Source organism: Rana temporaria, unplaced genomic scaffold, assembly GCF_905171775.1.
Source record: "Rana temporaria unplaced genomic scaffold, aRanTem1.1, whole genome shotgun sequence".
NCBI classification, from domain to species: domain Eukaryota; kingdom Metazoa; phylum Chordata; class Amphibia; order Anura; family Ranidae; genus Rana; species Rana temporaria.
In genome coordinates this window covers 9,896-30,057 of record NW_024404724.1, presented here as the reverse complement: position 1 = coordinate 30,057, position 20,162 = coordinate 9,896, and the positions used below count along the sequence as shown (strand labels likewise).

At 47.2% G+C, this 20,162-nt stretch overlaps 1 non-coding gene across 1 annotated transcript; it reads left to right on the top strand.

Annotated features, from left to right (window-relative positions):
* Window positions 1-5,916: 5,916 nt before the first annotated feature.
* LOC120923255 lies at window positions 5,917-6,075 on the top strand. The gene has a single exon (XR_005745820.1). It is a non-coding gene; the product is annotated as a U1 spliceosomal RNA (small nuclear RNA).
* The last annotated feature ends 14,087 nt before the right edge of the window (window positions 6,076-20,162 follow it).

Sequence of the window (20,162 nt, the reverse complement as noted above, 5' to 3'; positions counted from 1 at the left end):
TTCATGGGGGTGGGAATCAGCAGGCATATAAAACAATCGGCTTCATCACAACAATATAAGACGCACGGCCTGGCAGAACACAAATGCTGTTCAACTCATGGTGACTCCAAGACACCCTAATTTGCATGTCTGTGCAGCTGCATGGGGGTGGGAATCAGCAAGCATGCGTAATAATCAGCTTCATCAGAACAATATAAGACGCACAGCCCGGCAGAACACAGATGCTGTTCAACTCATGGTGACTCCAAGACACCCTAATTTGCATGTCTGTGCAGCTGCATGGGGGCGGGAATCAGCAGGCACACGTAACAATCAGCTTCATCAGAACAATATAAGAAGCACAGCCCGGCAGAACACAGATGCGGTTCAACTCATGGTGACTCCAAGACACCCTAATTTGCATGTCTGTGCAGCTGCATGGGGGCGGGAATCAGCAGGCTCGCGTAACAATCGGCTTCATCTGAACTATATAAGACGCACGGCCCAGCAGATTACAGATGCTGTTCAACTCATGGTGAATCCAAGAAAACCCTAATTTGCATGTCTGTGCAGCTGCATGGGGTCGGGAATCAGCAGGCATGCGTAACAGTCAGCTTCATCAGAACTATATAAGATGCACGGCCCGGCAGAACACACATGCTGTTCAATTAATGGTGACTCCAAGACACCCTAATTTGCATGTCTGTGCAGCTGTATGGGGGCGGAAATCAGCAGGCATACGTAACAATCAGCTTCATCAGAACAATATAAGAAGCACAGCCCGGCAGAACACAGATGCGGTTCAACTCATGGTGACTCCAAGACACCCTAATTTGCATGTCTGTGCAGCTGCATGGGGGCGGGAATCAGCAGGCTCGCGTAACAATCGCCTTCATCTGATCTATATAAGACGCACGGCCCAGCAGATTACAGATGCTGTTCAACTCATGGTGAATCCAAGAAAACCCTAATTTGCATGTCTGTGCAGCTGCATGGGGTCGGGAATCAGCAGGCATGCGTAACAGTCAGCTTCATCAGAACTATATAAGATGCACGGCCCGGCAGAACACACATGCTGTTCAATTAATGGTGACTCCAAGACACCCTAATTTGCATGTCTGTGCAGCTGTATGGGGGCGGAAATCAGCAGGCATGCGTAACACACGGCTTCATCAGAACAATATAAGATGCAGGGCCCGGCAGAACACAGTTGCTATTCAACTCATGGTGACTCCAAGAAACCCTAATTTGCATGTCTGTGCAGCTGCATTGGGGGCAAGAATCAGCAAGCAAGCGTAACAATCGGCTTCGTCAAAACAATATAAGATGCACGGCCCGTCAGAACACAGATGCTGTTCAACTCATGGTGACTCTAAGACACCTTAACTTGCATGTCTGTGCAGCTGCATGGGGTCGGGAATCAGAAGGCATGTGTAACAATCTGCTTCTTCAGAACTATATGAGACGCACGGCCCGACAGAACACACATGCTGTTTATCTCATGGTGACTCCAAGACAACCCTAATTTGCATGTCTGTGCAGCTTCATGGGGGTGGGAATCAGCAGGCATATGAAACAATCGGCTTCATCAGAACAATATAAAACGCACAGCCCGGCAGAACACAGATACTGTTCAACTCATGGTGACTCCAAGACACCCTAATTTGCATGTCTGTGCAGCTGCATGGGGGCGGGAATCAGCAGGCATGCGTAACAATCGGCTTCATCAGAAAAATATAAGATGCACGGCCCGGCAGAACACAGATGCTTTTCAACTCATGGTGACTCCAAGACACCTTAATTTGCATGTCTGTGCAGCTGCATGGGGGCGGGAATTAGCAGGCATGCGTAACAATCGGCTTCATCAAAACTATATAAGACGCATGGCCCGGCAGAACACACATGCTGTTCAACTCATGGTGACTCCAAGACACCCTAATTTGCATGTCTGTGCAGCTGCATGGGGGCGGGAATCAGCAGGCACACGTAACAATCAGCTTCATCAGAACAATATAAGACGCACAGCCCGGCAGAACACAGATGCTATTCAACTCCTGGTGACTCCAAGAAACCCTAATTTGCATGTCTGTGCAGCTGCATGGGGGGCAAGAATCAGCAGGCAAGCGTAACAATCGGCTTCATCAGAACAATATAAGATGCACGGCCCGGCAGAACACAGATGCTGTTCAACTCATGGTGACTCCAAGACACCTTAATTTGCATGTCTGTGCAGCTGCATGGGGTCGGGAATCAGAAGGCATGTGTAACAATCGGCTTCATCAGAACTATATAAGACGCACGGCCCGGCAGAACACACATGCTGTTCAATTCATGGTGACTCCTAGAAAACCCTAATTTGCATGTCTGTGCAGCTTCATGGGGGTGGGCATCAGCAGGCATATGAAACAATCGGCTTCATCAGAACAATATAAGACGCACAGCCAGGCAGAACACAGATACTGTTCAACTCATGGTGACTCCAAGACACCCTAATTTGCATGTCTGTGCAGCTGCATGGGGGCGGGAATCAGCAGGCATGCGTAACAATCAGCTACCTCAGAACTATATAAGAAGCACGGCCCGGCAGAACACACATGCTGTTCAACTCATGGTGACTCCAAGACACCCTAATTTGCATGTCTGTGCAGCTGCATAGGAGCGGGAATCAGCAGGCACGCGTAACAATCGGCTTCATCTGAACAATATAAGACGCATGGCCCGGCAGAACACAGATGCTGTTCAACTCATGGTGACTCCAAGAAACCCAAATTTGCATGTCTGTGCAGCTGCATGGGGGGCAAGAATCAGCAGGCAAGCGTAACAATCGGCTTCATCAGAATAATATATGATACACGGCCCGGCAGAACACAGATGCTGTTCATATCATGGTGACTCCAAGACACCCTAATTTGCATGTCTGTGCAGCTGCATGGGGGCGGAAATCAGCAGCCATGCGTAATAATCAGATTCATCAGAACAATATAAGACGCACGGCCCGGCAGAACACAGATGCTTTTCAACTCATGGTGACTCCAAGACACCCTAATTTGCATGTCTGTGCAGCTGCATGGGGCAGGAATCAGCAGGCATGCATAACAATCAGCTTCATCAGAACTATAAAAGATGCATGGCCCGGCAGAACACACATGCTGTTCAACTCATGGTGACTCCAAGACACCCTAATTTGCATGTCTGTGCAGCTGCATGGGGGCGGGAATCAGCAGGCACGCGTATCAATCGGCTTCATCAGACCAATATAAGATGCATGGCCTGGCAGAACACAGATGCTGTTCAACTCATGGTGACTCCAAGACACCCTAATTTGCATGTCTGTGCAGCTGCATGGGGACGGGAATCAGCAGGCATGCGTAACAATCAGCTTCATCAGAACTATATAAGACTCACGGCCCGGCAGAACACACATGCTGTTCAACTCATGGTGACTCCAAGACACCCTAATTTGCATGTCTGTGTAGCTGCATGGGGGCGGGAATCAGCAGGCTCGCGTAACAATCGGCATTATCTGAGCTGTATAAGACGCACAGCCCGGCAGAACACAGATGCTGTTCAACTCATGGTGACTCCAAGACACCCTAATTTGCATGTCTGTGCAGCTTCATGGGGGTGGGAATCAGCAGGCATATAAAACAATCGGCTTCATCTGAACAATATAAGACGCACAGCCTGGCAGAACACAAATGCTGTTCAACTCATGGTGACTCCAAGACACCCTAATTTGCATGTCTGTGCAGCTGCATCGGGGCGGGAATCAGCAAGCATGCGTAATAATCAGCTTCATCAGTACAATATAAGACGCACAGCCCGGCAGAAAACACATGCTGTTTAACTCATGGTGACTCCAAGACAACCCTAATTTGCATGTCTGTGCAGCTTCATGGGGGTGGGAATCAGCAGGCATATGAAACAATCGGCTTCATCAGAACAAGATAAAACGCACAGCCCGGCAGAACACAGATACTGTTCAACTCATGGTGACTCCAAGACACCCTAATTTGCATGTCTGTGCAGCTGCATGGGGGCGGGAATCAGCAGGCATGCGTAACAATCGGCTTCATCAGAAAAATATAAGATGCACGGCCCGGCAGAACACAGATGCTTTTCAACTCATGGTGACTCCAAGACACCCTAATTTGCATGTCTGTGCAGCTGCATCGGGGCGGGAATCAGCAAGCATGCGTAATAATCAGCTTCATCAGTACAATATAAGACGCACAGCCCGGCAGAACACAGATGCTGTTCAACTCATGGTGACTCCAAGACACCCTAATTTGCATGTCTGTGCAGCTGCATGGGGGCGGGAATCAGCAGGCATGAGTAATAATCAGCTTCATCAGAACAATATAAGACGCACAGGCCCGGCAGAACACAGATGCTGTTCAACTCATGGTGACTCCAAGACACCCTAATTTGCATGTCTGTGCAGCTGCATGGGGGCGGGAATCAGCAGGCAAGAGTAATAATCAGCTTCATCAGAACAATATAAGACGCACAGCCCGGCAGAACACAGATGCTGTTCAACTCATGGTGACTCCAAGACACCCTAATTTGCATGTCTGTGCAGCTGCATGGGGGCGGGAATCAGCAGGCACACGTAACAATCAGCTTCATCAGAACAATATAAGAAGCACGGCCCGGCAGAACACAGATGCTGTTCAACTCATGGTGACTCCAAGACACCCTTAACTTGCATGTCTGTGCAGCTGCATGGGGTCGGGAATCAGCAGGCATGTGTAACAATCTGCTTCATCAGAACTATATAAGACGCACGGCCCGGCAGAACACAGATGCTGTTCAACTCATGGTGACTCCAAGACAACCCTAATTTGCATGTCTGTGCAGCTTCATGGGGGTGGGAATCAGCAGGCATATGAAACAATCGGCTTCATCAGAATAATATAAAACGCACAGCCCGGCAGAACACAGATACTGTTCAACTCATGGTGACTCCAAGACACCCTAATTTGCATGTCTGTGCAGCTGCATGGGGGCGGGAATCAGCAGGCATGCGTAACAATCGGCTTCATCAGAACAATATAAGATGCACGGCCCGGCAGAACACAGATGCTTTTCAACTCATGGTGACTCCAAGACACCTTAATTTGCATGTCTGTGCAGCTGCATGGGGGCAGGAATTAGCAGGCATGCGTAACAATCGGCTTCATCAGAACTATATAAGACGCACGGCCCGGCAGAACACACATGCTGTTCAACTCATGGTGACTCCAAGACACCCTAATTTGCATGTCTGTGCAGCTGCATGGGGGCGGGAATCAGCAGGCATGCGTAACAATCAGCTTCATCAGAACTATATAAGACGCACGGCCCGGCAGAACACAGATGCTGTTCAACTCATGGTGACTCCAAGACACCCTAATTTGCATGTCTGTGCAGCTGCATAGGAGCGGGAATCAGCAGGCACGCGTAACAATCGGCTAAATTAGGGTGTCTTGGAGTCACCATGAGTTGAACAGCATCTGTGTTCTGCCGGGCCGTGTATCATATATTGTTCTGATGAAGCCGATTGTTACGCTTGCCTGCTGATTCTTGCCCCCCCATGCAGCTGCACAGACATGCAAATTTGGGTTTCTTGGAGTCACCATGAGTTGAACAGCATCTGTGTTCTGCCGGGCCATGCGTCTTATATTGTTCAGATGAAGCTGATTATTACTCATGCCTGCTGATTCCCGCCCCCATGCAGCTGCACAGACATGCAAATTAGGGTGTCTTGGAGTCACCATGAGTTGAACAGCATCTGTGTTCTGCCGGGCCGTGTATCATATATTGTTCTGATGAAGCCGATTGTTACGCATGCCTGCTGATTCCCGCCTCCATGCAGCTGCACAGACATGGAAACTAGGGTGTCTTGGAGTCACCATGAGTTGAACAGTATCTGTGTTCTGCCTGGCTGTGTGTCTTATACTTACCTGGCAGGGGAGACACCATGATCATGAAGGTGCTTCTCCCAGGGCGAGGCACGGCTATTGCACACTCTAGGCCGTGCTGATCGTGGTTGTCTTTCCTGCCGCTTCTCGGCCTTTTGGCTGGGACTGGGTGTGGTATCTGTCCTTATCAGTTGTCAGCGGAGCGCTGAAGCACCTCCTACATGAGGAGGGTGGATGCAATCCAATGACGTCATTGCACCTGGAAGGATGGTTTCAGCAGGGACTACGCTGTGCTGCCCGACAGAATACTGGGAGCCGGCCCATGGTTGAGTCTGAGCCATCTGGAAGGGTGCTCCTGGTGAGGATGGGTGCTGCGCTTGGTCTTGGTCTTTTTGCCGAGTTCTAGTCTGGCCTTCTGGCTGGCTGGTGTAAGTGCTATCTCTGTCAGCGATCTGGTTGGAGGAGCCGGTAATGCCCTGGGGTATGACGGGGTAGGACCGTGCAAATCCGCTGGGTTGGCTGGCAGGGGTGGAGGGCTGCACTGGCCGGTCGGGGGGTCGGATATGGAACGAAAAGCCTATGGTGCATGTGCCCCTGGAGTGGCAGTCCAGGGGTATCTGAAGATCACTGTGTGTGAGGGACACATTGATTGAAGGATACCACGGTCACTGCACCAGATACACGCTTTTTTTAGCACCTGCCTCCTGGGCCGGGCCTTTTGGCTAGGACCGGAGGAATTTTTTATTCCTGGCCGGAGGGCCTGGTCATTGTTTCACCACAATGGCCACTTCTTTCACTCTCCTCTCCACTATCCCTTCCCCCACTTTATTTTATTTAAGCCTGTGTTTGTCACTTTTTTGTCTTTTTTTGTTGTGCACGTTTTGTCTCACTGTGTGATTAGTAGGGTGCGGGTCCTCGGGCCAGCCCTGAACGTCTTGGGAGTGGGTGGACATGGCCTTCTGGCTTAGTTCGCCTGCTCTCATGGGGTCTCCCTTCGGGGGAGCCCCACCTAGTACTGGGAGGGTTCTGTTTCGGCAGTCCCTCCGAGGAAGTTGGGTCCGTGTCGGCTTCGGTTGCTCGGACCACAGTACCTCAGTCCCCGTCTGGAGCCTAACGCCCCGGGGGATCAGGGTTTGGGTCCCTCTTCACAGGAGGACCACTTGACGTTGCACCCGTCTGCACGTTTTTGTGAACACTCTTTATGTGTGTGCACATTTTTTCTGCACCGGGTGGAGTTTTTTGGGTGTGTTCACACGCCATAGGCTTTTCAAAAAAAAAAAAAAAAAAAAAAAAAAAAAAAAAAAATGCAGCTGCACAGACATGCAAATTAGGGTGTCTTGGAGTCACCATGAGTTGAAAAGCATCTGTGTTCTGCCGGGCCGTGCGTCTTATATTGTTCTGACGAATCTGATTATTACGCATGGCTGCTGATTCCCGCCCCCATGCAGCTGCACAGACATGCAAATTAGGGTGTCTTGGAGTCACCATGAGTTGAACAGCATCTGTGTTCTGCCGGGCCGTGTATCATATATTGTTCTGATGAAGCCGATTGTTACGCATGCCTGCTGATTCCCGCCTCCATGCAGCTGCACAGACATGGAAACTAGGGTGTCTTGGAGTCACCATGAGTTGAACAGTATCTGTGTTCTGCCTGGCTGTGTGTCTTATATTGTTCTGATGAAGCCGATTATTACGCATGGCTGCTGATTCCCGCCCCCATGCAGCTGCACAGGCATGCAAATTAGGGTGTCTTGGAGTCACCATGAGTTGAACAGCATCTGTGTTCTGCCAGGCCATGCATCTTATATTGTTCTGATGAAGCTGATTATTACTCATGCCTGCTGATTTCCGCCCCATGCAGCTGCACAGACATGCAAATTAGGGTGTCTTGGAGTCACCATGAGTTGAACAGCATCTGTGTTCTGCCGGGCCGTGTGTCTTATATAGTTCTGAGGTAGCTGATTGTTACGCATGCCTGCTGATTCCCGCCCCCATGCAGCTGCACAGACATGCAAATTAGGGTGTATTGGAGTCACCATGAGTTGAACAGCATGAGTGTCTGCCGGGCCGTGCGTCTTATATTGTTCTGATGAAGCTGATTGTTACGTGTGCCTGCTGATTCCCGCCCCCATGCAGCTGCACAGACATGCAAATTAGGGTGTCTTGGAGTCACCATGAGTTGAACAGCATCTGTGTTCTGCCGGGCTGTGCGTCTTATATTGTTCTGATGAAGCTGATTTTTACTCATGCCTGCTGATTCCCGCCCCCATGCAGCTGCACAGACATGCAAATTAGGGTGTCTTGGAGTCACCATGAGTTGAACAGCATCTGTGTTCTGCCGGGCTGTGCGTCTTATATTGTACTGATGAAGCTGATTATTACGCATGCTTGCTGATTCCCGCCCCGATGCAGCTGCACAGACATGCAAATTAGGGTGTCTTGGAGTCACCATGAGTTGAACAGCATTTGTGTTCTGCCAGGCCGTGCGTCTTATATTGTTCTGATGAAGCCGATTGTTTTATATGCCTGCCGATTCCACCCCCATGAAGCTGCACAGACATGCAAATTAGGGTGTCTTGGAGTCACCATGAGTTGAACAGCATCTGTGTTCTGCCGGGCTGTGCGTCTTATATAGTTCAGATGAAGCCGATTGTTACGCGAGCCTGCTGATTCCCGCCCCCATGCAGCTGCACAGACATGCAAATTAGGGTGTCTTGGAGTCACCATGAGTTGAACAGCATGTGTGTTCTGCCGGGCCGTGCGTCTTATATAGTTCTGATGAAGCCGATTGTTACGCATGCCTGCTGATTCCCGCCCCCATGCAGCTGCACAGACATGCAACTTAGGGTGTCCTGGGGTCACCATGAGTTGAACAGTATCTGTGTTCTGCCGGGTCTGTGCGTCTTATATTGTTCTGATGAAGCCGATTGTTTCATATGCCTGCTGATTCACACCCCCATGAAGCTGCACAGACATGCAAATTAGGGTGTCTTGGAGTAACCATGAGTTGAACAGCATCTGTGTTCTGCCAGGCCATGCATCTTATATTGGTCTGATGAAGCCGATTGATACGAGTGCTTGCTGATTCCCGCCTCCATGCAGCTGCACAGAAATGCAAATTAGGGTGTCTTGGAGTCACCATGAGTTGAACAGCATGTGTGTTCTGCCGGGCCATGCGTCTTTTATAGTTCTGATGAAGCTGATTGTTATGCATGCCTGCTGATTCCTGCCCCATGCAGCTGCACAGACATGCAAATTAGGGTGTCTTGGAGTCACCATGAGTTGAAAAGCATCTGTGTTCTGCCGGGCCGTGCGTCTTATATTGTTCTGATGAATCTGATTATTACGCATGGCTGCTGATTCCCGCCCCCATGCAGCTGCACAGACATGCAAATTAGGGTGTCTTGGAGTCACCATGAGTTGAACAGCATCTGTGTTCTGCCGGGCCGTGTATCATATATTGTTCTGAAGAAGCCGATTGTTACGCTTGCCTGCTGATTCTTGCCCCCCATGCATCTGCACAGACATGCAAATTTGGGTTTCTTGGAGTCACCATGAGTTGAACAGCATCTGTGTTCTGCCGGGCCATGCGTCTTATATTGTTCAGATGAAGCCGATTGATTCGCGTGCCTGCTGATTCCCGCCCCCATGCAGCTGCACAGACATGCAAATTACGGTGTCTTGGAGTCACCATGAGTTGAACAGCATGTGTGTTCTGCCGGGCCGTGCGTCTTTTTATAGTTCTGATGAAGCTGATTGTTATGCCCCATGCAGCTGCACAGACATGCAAATTAGGGTGTCTTGGAGTCACCATGAGTTGAACAGCATCTGTGTTCTGCCGGGCTGTGCGTCTTATATTTTTCTGATGAAGCTGATTATTACTCATGCCTGCTGATTCCCGCCCCCATGCAGCTGCACAGACATGCAAATTAGGGTGTCTTGGAGTTACCATGAGTTGAACAGCATCTGTGTTCTGCCGGGCTGTGCGTCTTATATTGTTCTGATGAAGCTGATTATTATGCATACCTGCTGATTCCCGCCCCCATGCAGCTGCACAGACATGCAAATTAGGGTGTCTTGGAGTCACCATGAGGTGAACAGCATCTGTGTTCTGCCGGGCTGTGCGTCTTATATTGTTCTGATGAATCTGATTGTTTTATATGCCTGCTGATTCCCGCCCCCATGAAGCTGCACAGACATGCAAATTTGGGTGTCTTGGAGTCACCATGAGTTGAACAGCATCTGTGTTCTGCCGGGCTGTGCGTCTTATATAGTTCAGATGAAGCTGCTTATTACTCATGCCTGCTGATTCCCGCCCCCATGCAGCTGCACAGACATGCAAATTAGGGTGTCTTGGAGTCACCATGAGTTGAACAGCATCTGTGTTCTGCCGGGCTGTGCGTCTTATATTGTACTGATGAAGCTGATTATTACGCATGCTTGCTGACTCCCGCCCTGATGCAGCTGCACAGACATGCAAATTAGGGTGTCTTGGAGTCACCATGAGTGAACAGCATCTGTGTTCTGCCGGGCTGTGCGTCTTATACAGCTCAGATGAAGCCGATTGTTACGCGAGCCTGCTGATTCCCGCTCCCATGCAGCTGCACAGACATGCAAATTAGGGTGTCCTGGGGTCACTATGAGTTGAACAGTATCTGTGTTCTGCCGGGTCTGTGCGTCTTATATTGTTCTGATGAAGCCGATTGTTTCATATGCCTGCTGATTCACACCCCCATGAAGCTGCACAGACATGCAAATTAGGGTGTCTTGGAGTCACCATGAGTTGAACAGCACCTGTGTTCTGCCAGGCCATGCATCTTATATTGGTCTGATGAAGCCGATTGATACGCGTGCCTGCTGATTCCCGCCCCCATGCAGCTGCACAAACATGCAAATTAGGGTGTCTTGGAGTCACCATGAGTTGAACAGCATGTGTGTTCTGCCGGGCCGTGCGTCTTTTATAGTTCTGATGAAGCTGATTGTTATGCCCCATGCAGCTGCACAGACATGCAAATTTGGGTGTTTTGGAGTCACCATGAGTTGAACAGCATCTGTGTTCTGCCGGGCTGTGCGTCTTATATTTTTCTGATGAAGCTGATTATTACTCATGCTTGCTGATTCCCGCCCCGATGCAGCTGCACAGACATGCAAATTAGGGTGTCTTGGAGTCACCATGAGTTGAACAGCATTTGTGTTCTGCCAGGCCGTGTGTCTTATATTGTTCTGATGAAGCCGATTGTTTTATATGCCTGCTGATTCCCACCCCCATGAAGCTGCACAGACATGCAAATTAGGGTGTCTTGGAGTCACCATGAGTTGAACAGCATCTGTGTTCTGCCGGGCTGTGCGTCTTATACAGCTCAGATGAAGCCGATTGTTACGCGAGCCTGCTGATTCCCGCCCCCATGCAGCTACACAGACATGCAAATTAGGGTGTCTTGGAGTCACCATGAGTAGAACAGCATGTGTGTTCTGCCGGGCCGTGCGTCTTATATAGTTCTGATGAAGCCGATTGTTACGCATGCCGGCTGATTCCCGCCCCCATGCAGCTGCACAGACATGCAAATTAGGGTGTACTGGGGTCACCATGAGTTGAACAGTATCTGTGTTCTGCCGGGTCTGTGCGTCTTATATTGTTCTGATGAAGCCGATTGTTTCATATGCCTGCTGATTCACACCCCCATGAAGCTGCACAGACATGCAAATTAGGGTGTCTTGGAGTCACCATGAGTTGAACAGCATCTGTGTTCTGCCAGGCCATGCATCTTATATTGGTCTGATGAAGCCGATTGATACGAGTGCTTGCTGATTCCCGCCTCCATGCAGCTGCACAGACATGCAAATTAGGGTGTCTTGGAGTCACCATGAGTTGAACAGCATCTGTGTTCTGCCGGGCTGTGCGTCTTATATTGTTCTGATGAAGCTGATTATTATGCATACCTGCTGATTCCCGCCCCCATGCAGCTGCACAGACATGCAAATTAGGGTGTCTTGGAGTCACCATGAGGTGAACAGCATGTGTGTTCTGCCGGGCTGTGCGTCTTATATTGTTCTGATGAATCTGATTGTTTTATATGCCTGCTGATTCCCGCCCCCATGAAGCTGCACAGACATGCAAATTAGGGTGTTTTGGAGTCACCATGAGTTGAACAGCATCTGTGTTCTGCCGGGCTGTGCGTCTTATATAGTTCAGATGAAGCTGCTTATTACTCATGCCTGCTGATTCCCGCCCCCATGCAGATGCACAGACATGCAAATTAGGGTGTCTTGGAGTCACCATGAGTTGAACAGCATCTGTGTTCTGCCGGGCTGTGCGTCTTATATTGTACTGATGAAGCTGATTATTACGCATGCTTGCTGACTCCCGCCCTGATGCAGCTGCACAGACATGCAAATTAGGGTGTCTTGGAGTCACAATGAGTTGAACAGCATTTGTGTTCTGCCAGGCCGTGCGTCTTATATTGTTCTGATGAAGCCGATTGTTTTATATGAAAAGCAATGTGTCTCTGAATAGAAGCACTAACAGCGCTAAGGTGACTAATTAAATCTGTAATTAACCTTCTGCTAAATTAGTCTCACTGAGTGAGGATGAATACAATGTGTATGACCACAAAATGAAATAGGTTTAAAATATAAAATCATGTAAACCAAAAGGAATGAAATGCATAAAGTCCATTCACAGAAAAAACTGTAAAAAGTCTCTTAAACCGATGTATTTCATAAAATCCTTGAAACTTCCAATTGTATAATAATCTTCATACCGGGTCTCCCTTAGGAGTTCTACTCACCAGATGCCTATGGTGTGTTCAGCATTAAGAACTCCTTGCTCATACTGGGATTCCTTTCAATGGATTGCCTTAAAAGTCTCCTCAATCTTCCAAAAATATCTCCTTCCTCCTGTTGTCACCGTATCTCAGTAGGTTTGGTATAGGTCATAAATGAGGGAGTGTTTCATGTAAGGCAAGTGAAAAGACATATAGTGTAATACTGTTTTTTATTGAGAACCATGCCCCATAAAAATATATATATGCTTACAAATGTTGAAGATAAAATACAGCACATCAAACGTAGTGAACTGCAGCTCTCGTCCGCTCTAGGTGCACAATCAGCTCAGCTCCAGCTGACAGGCTCCCAGTTCAGTGTGAACGCTGTGTGTAGTGGAAGAAGCACGTCGTGTAGCCACGCCCTGACGTGTTTCGTGATTGGCTCACGTCTTCAGAGGGCGTGGCTACACGGCACTGACTCTGATTTTAAATAGGGCAAGTGGGAGTGCCCAAACTCACTCTAACCCAATAGGGAGAGGCATCCTCTCAGCAAAGACAAGGCAGTGGGATAAATAACCTGGTCTTATCCAAGCAAACAGCATCTTAACATTGCATGATGTCGGATGCATTTAACCTGCTCCTTGCCAAATTACTAGTACCAACACTATGTCGGCATAAACACATATCCGTGGCACTGCTGCCATCATGGCTATGTGATAAAATACATGTATAAAAAATAATGATTAAAAATATACATTAAAAATACACAAGGTGCACAATCTTTAGTAATAAACATTACAGTAAAATAAAGCAATGTTTAAAATTATATATACTATATGGACTAGATGCATGCATCTACATATTCTGGCACTAAGAGCAGAGCATGTAAATCTAAACCCATGAGAGTCTAAAATAGCGTACTCCGCTAAGCATATAAAACATGTTACTTATATCTCATAAAAACATGTGACCATTAATAATACAAAAATTACCAATAAAATGTGACTAAAAACTGGCTGACTGGGCAAGAATCTAAAAGACAGAGTAAATAAAAGCAAAAGAGCATATATGACTGGGATAACATCATTGTAAATAAAATGAACCAGCATGAGGGAAAATATATGCTTTTTTGTCATATGTGTATATGTCAGCATGAGGGAAAATATATGCATTATAATACGCTTTATATCCATACTCTACATTGATTAATGATTGCTTATAAAGCATTGTAAGTAAATTGAACCAGCATGAGGGAAAATATATGCTTTTTTGCCATATGTATATATGTCAGCATGAGGGAAAATATATGCATTATAATACGCTTTATATCCATACTCTACATTGATTAATGCTTGCTTATAAAACATTGTAAATAAATTGGACCAGCGTGAGGGAAAATATATGCTTTTTTGTCATATGTGTATATGTCAGCAGGAGGGAAAATATATGCATTATAATACGCTATATATCCATACTCTACATTGATTAATGATTGCTTATAAAGCATTATAAATAAATTGAACCAGCATGAGGGAAAATATATGCTTTTTTGTCATATGTGTATATGTCAGCATGAGGGGAAATATATGCATTATAATACGCTTTATATCCATACTCTACATTGATTAATGATTGCTTATAAAGCAATTTAAATCGAGGTCTATGTTCAGGCCGTTCGGGCTGAGAGTGTTGGTACGGAAAATCCACTCCGTCTCGCGTTTGGATATTTCCCTGACTCTATTTGACCCCCTCCAATTGGGGTCTATCTTATCTATACCCCAAAATTTCAGTCCAAGGGGATTTTTATTATGTTTCTTCAAAAAATGTAAAGACACGCTGTGTTCTTCATACCCTATGGAAATATTGTAGATGTGCTCTGACACTCTTTTGGATAGCTTCCTTTTGGTGCGTCCAATGTACATTAGCCCGCATGGGCACTCTAGGGCATAAATAACATGCGTGGATGCACATGTAATGCATTCTTTGATCTCAAAAGTTGTCCCATTAGCCGTTGAGGTAAAAAGTTTAAGATCCCTCAGATGCACTGTTACTTGGCGACAGGCTTTGCACCTCCTACACGCCGTGAAGCCAGGTCTATCCCAAAACATTTTAAGTTTCTTTGGGGGATCTAGGACCTTTTTAACTATTTGGTCCCCAAACGATGGCGCTTTCCTATAGATAAATGGGGGGACACTTGGTAATTGTTCATTTAGTACTCTGTCCAACCTCAATATATTCCAATGTTTTTTGAAGATAGCTTCAACATCCTTATATTGTTCGTGATAGCCTGTAATGAAACCCCACTCATGTTGCTGGTTTAGTGGTCTGATTCTAGGCTCCAATAGTTTATTTTGTGTGGTATTTCCTACTTCTTGCATTATGTGGTTCAATTGTGATTCTTTGTAACCCTTTTCAACAAAGCGCTGTTTTATCATGGATGCTTGATTGTAGTAGTCTATATCCTCAGTACAGTTACGCCTAATCCTCATGAACTGTCCCTTCGGGATGTTACGGAGCCATCTGGGGTGGTGCCCACTCTGTATGGGAATATAGCTGTTTCTATCGGACGGTTTAAAATAAGCCTTGGTATAAAAGTTCGTAGCACCCTTCATAACTGTCACATCAAGATAGTGTATTTGTTCTCGATCCCACTGGAATTCCAGCTTGATGTTATTTACATTGGTGTTTAGCTTATTAGCATAATCTTTTAGAGTCTCTTCTGATCCTTCCCATATGATGAACAGATCATCGATGTAGCGTTGGTAGAAGATTAATTCTTTTGGTCTGTTGTGGAAAATCCATTTATCCTCCCACTCACTCATAAAGAGGTTTGCAAGGCTCGGTGCAAATTTGGCACCCATAGCTACGCCCGTTTTCTGATTATAAAACTGTCCTCCGTACCAGAAGTAATTGTGTGTTAAACAAAACTCTAACACCATTTTAAGGAACTTCTTCTGTATATGTGGTAATTCTTCCCTTTTACTGAGGGCCCAATTCAAGGCTAAAATTGCATCTTCATGATGTATATTCGTGTACAGTGACGATACATCAGCTGTCACCAAGAATAAAGTGCTGTCAGATAAAAATGTTACTGCTTTAAGCTTTTGTAAAAAATCAGTAGTGTCTTTAAGGTAAGCTTTGGTGGTAATTACACTACTCTGCAGAAAATGGTCTAGATACTGGCCCACTCTGGCTGTTACTGATTCTATGCCATTTACAATAGGTCTGCCAGGTGACAGAGTAAGGTGCTTGTGCATTTTAGGAACTGTATATATAGTTGGCGTGCGGTTGAAACTTGGACATAGAAATTGTTTTTCCTTTTTGTTTATTATTCTCATATAGTACCCATAGTCAACTAAGTTCCTTAATTCTGTTCTATATTGCTTATTAGGGTCACCTGATAAATGAGAATAGGTATTTCCATCATTTAACATCTCCTGTAATTGAGAGTGGTAGTAAGATTTGTCTAATACTACCACCCCTCCACCTTTATCCGCAGGCCGCACTACTACATCCTTACGTTTTTCCAGAGCCTGTACACCTTCTTTAATATGCCTTGGATTGAGACTTTTTTTCACCTGTAGTGTTTCCAAATCCTTGAGAATTAGTTGCTTGAATACTTCTACATGCTGGTTAGAAGATTGTTTTGGGTTGAAAAGGGACTTGTTCTTCAGACCACTATCAACTCCAATGACTTCTGAATATTTGTTACTCTTATTAGCACAATTGTTATTAGTAAGGAAATACTTTTTAATATTGACTTTTCTTATATACTTGTGAATGTCAATGTAAACCCCGAATTTATTCAGTGGTTTTGTTGAGGCACATTTAAGACCCGCATTCAAGATGTTGGTTTCTTTCTGTGTTAGAGATATGGATGATAAATTATAAATACCCCCTAATCTGTTTGCCTTGCTCTTTTTTTGTTGGACTCGTTGCCCTGCCCTTGTTCCTCTTCTCGTGGAGGCTGATTGTTCCTTGCCGGACTGTGTATGGCTCCCCCTACTGGGGGGTTCCACCAGTCTTTCCCATTCTGGGTATTGTAATATTGTTGTGGACGTCCCCTCCATGGGCGACCTCCGCGTGATCGTCCTCTGGGGTGTCCTCTCATCCCTCTCCCTAAAAAAGGAGCCGGTCGGGGTGATTGGGTCTGGTATTGGTTATCCGAATAATCCTGTCTCACTAATGGTTCATACCTATTACCAGTTGTAACAGGATAATGTTCATTACCATATGATGTACGATTGTCATATTCCATATTGGCACGAGTACCATCACCTCCCCTCCCCGCTGGTTTAGTTCCTCGACCTCGGCGTTGTGGATTAGGGAATGACCTCTGATCACTATGGGTGGTAACTGCTGCAGCGGATTGTTTTATATGCCTGCTGATTCCCACCCCCATGAAGCTGCACAGACATGCAAATTAGGGTGTCTTGGAGTCACCATGAGTTGAACAGCATCTGTGTTCTGCCGGGCTGTGCGTCTTATACAGCTCAGATGAAGCCGATTGTTACGCAAGCCTGCTGATTCCCGCCCCCATGCAGCTACACAGACATGCAAATTAGGGTGTCTTGGAGTCACCATGAGTTGAACAGCATGTGTGTTCTGCCGGGCCGTGCGTCTGATATAGTTCTGATGAAGCCGATTGTTACGCATGCCTGCTGATTCCCGCTCCCATGCAGCTGCACAGACATGCAAATTAGGGTGTCCTGGGGTCACCATGAGTTGAACAGTATCTGTGTTCTGCCGGGTCTGTGCGTCTTATATTGTTCTGATGAAGCCGATTGTATCATATGCCTGCTGATTCACACCCCCATGAAGCTGCACAGACATGCAAATTAGGGTGTCTTGGAGTCACCATGAGTTGAACAGCATCTGTGTTCTGCCAGGCCATGCATCTTATATTGGTCTGATGAAGCCGATTGATACGCGTGCCTGCTGATTCCCGCCCCCATGCAGCTGCAATAACATGCAAATTAGGGTGTATTGGAGTCACCATGAGTTGAACAGCATCTGTGTTCTGCCAGGCCATGCATCTTATATTGGTCTGATGAAGCCGATTGATACGCGTGCCTGCTGATTCCTGCCCCATGCAGCTGCACAGACATGCAAATTAGGGTGTCTTGGAGTCACCATGAGTTGAACAGCATGTGTGTTCTGCCGGGCCGTGCGTCTTATATAGTTCTGAGGTAGCTGATTGTTACGCATGCCCGCTGATTCCCGCCCCCATGCAGCTGCACAGACATGCAAATTAGGGTGTCTTGGAGTCACCATGAGTTGAACAGCATGTGTGTTCTGCCGGGCCGTGCGTCTTATATAGTTTTGATGAAGCCGATTGTTACGCATGCCTGCTAATTCCTGCCCCCATGCAGCTGCACAGACATGCAAATTAAGGTGTCTTGGAGTCACCATGAGTTGAAAAGCATCTGTGTTCTGCCGGGCCGTGCATCTTATATTTTTCTGATGAAGCCGATTGTTACGCATGCCTGCTGATTCCCGCCCCCATGCAGCTGCACAGACATGCAAATTAGGGTGTCTTGGAGTCACCATGAGTTGAACAGTATCTGTGTTCTGCCGGGCTGTGCGTTTTATATTGTTCTGATGAAGCCGATTGTTTCATATGCTTGCTGATTCCCACCCCCATGAAGCTGCACAGACATGCAAATTAGGGTTGTCTTGGAGTCACCATGAGTTAAACAGCATGTGTGTTCTGCCGGGCCGTGCGTCTTATATAGTTCTGAAGAAGCAGATTGTTACACATGCCTTCTGATTCCCGACCCCATGCAGCTGCACAGACATGCAAGTTAAGGTGTCTTAGAGTCACCATGAGTTGAACAGCATCTGTGTTCTGCCGGGCCGTGCTTCTTATATTGTTCTGATGAAGCAGATTGTTACGTGTGCCTGCTGATTCCCGCCCCCATGCAGCTGCACAGACATGCAAATTAGGGTGTCTTGGAGTCACCATGAGTTGAACAGCATGTGTGTTCTGCCGGGCTGTGCGTCTTATATTGTTCTGATGAAGCTGATTATTACTCTTGCCTGCTGATTCCCGCCCCCATGCAGCTGCACAGACATGCAAATTAGGGTGTCTTGGAGTCACCATGAGTTGAACAGCATCTGTGTTCTGCCGGGCTGTGCGTCTTATATTGTTCTGATGAAGCTGATTATTACTCATGCCTGCTGATTCCCGCCCCCATGCAGCTGCACAGACATGCAAATTAGGGTGTCTTGAAGTCACCATGAGTTGAACAGCATCTGTGTTCTGCCGGGCTGTGCGTCTTATATTGTACTGATGAAGCTGATTATTACGCATGCTTGCTGATTCCCGCCCCGATGCAGCTGCACAGGCATGCAAATTAGGGTGTCTTGGAGTCACCATGAGTTGAACAGCATTTGTGTTCTGCCAGGCCGTGCGTCTTATATTGTTCTGATGAAGCCGATTGTTTTATATGCCTGCTGATTCCCACCCCCATGAAGCTGCACAGACATGCAAATTAGGGTGTCTTGGAGTCACCATGAGTTGAACAGCATCTGTGTTCTGCCGGGCCGTGCGTCTTATACAGCTCAGATGAAGCCGATTGTTACGCGAGCCTGCTGATTCCCGCCCCCATGCAGCTACACAGACATGCAAATTAGGGTGTCTTGGAGTCACCATGAGTAGAACAGCATGTGTGTTCTGCCGGGCCGTGCGTCTTATATAGTTCTGATGAAGCCGATTGTTACGCATGCCTGCTGATTCCCGCCCCCATGCAGCTGCACAGACATGCAAATTAGGGTGTACTGGGGTCACCATGAGTTGAACAGTATCTGTGTTCTGCCGGGTCTGTGCGTCTTATATTGTTTTGATGAAGCCGATTGTTTCATATGCCTGCTGATTCACACCCCCATGAAGCTGCACAGACATGCAAATTAGGATGTCTTGGAGTCACCATGAGTTGAACAGCATCTGTGTTCTGCCAGGCCATGCATCTTATATTGGTCTGATGAAGCCGATTGATACGCGTGACTGCTGATTCCCGCCCCCATGCAGCTGCACAGACATGCAAATTAGGGTGTCTTGGAGTCACCATGAGTTGAACAGCATGTGTGTTCTGCCGGGCCGTGCGTCTTTTATAGTTCTGATGAAGCTGATTGTTATGCATGCCTGCTGATTCCCGCCCCATGCAGCTGCACAGACATGCAAATTAGGGTGTTTTGGAGTCACCATGAGTTGAACAGCATGTGTGGTCTGCCGGGCCGTGCGTCTTATATAGTTCTGAGGTAGCTGATTGTTACGCATGCCTGCTGATTCCCGCCCCCATGCAGCTGCACAGACATGCAAATTAGGGTGTCTTGGAGTCACCATGAGTTGAACAGCATGTGTGTTCTGCCGGGCCGTGCGTCTTATATAGTTTTGATGAAGCCGATTGTTACGCATGCCTGCTAATTCCAGCCCCCATGCAGCTGCACAGACATGCAAATTAAGGTGTCTTGGAGTCACCATGAGTTGAAAAGCATCTGTGTTCTGCCGGGCCGT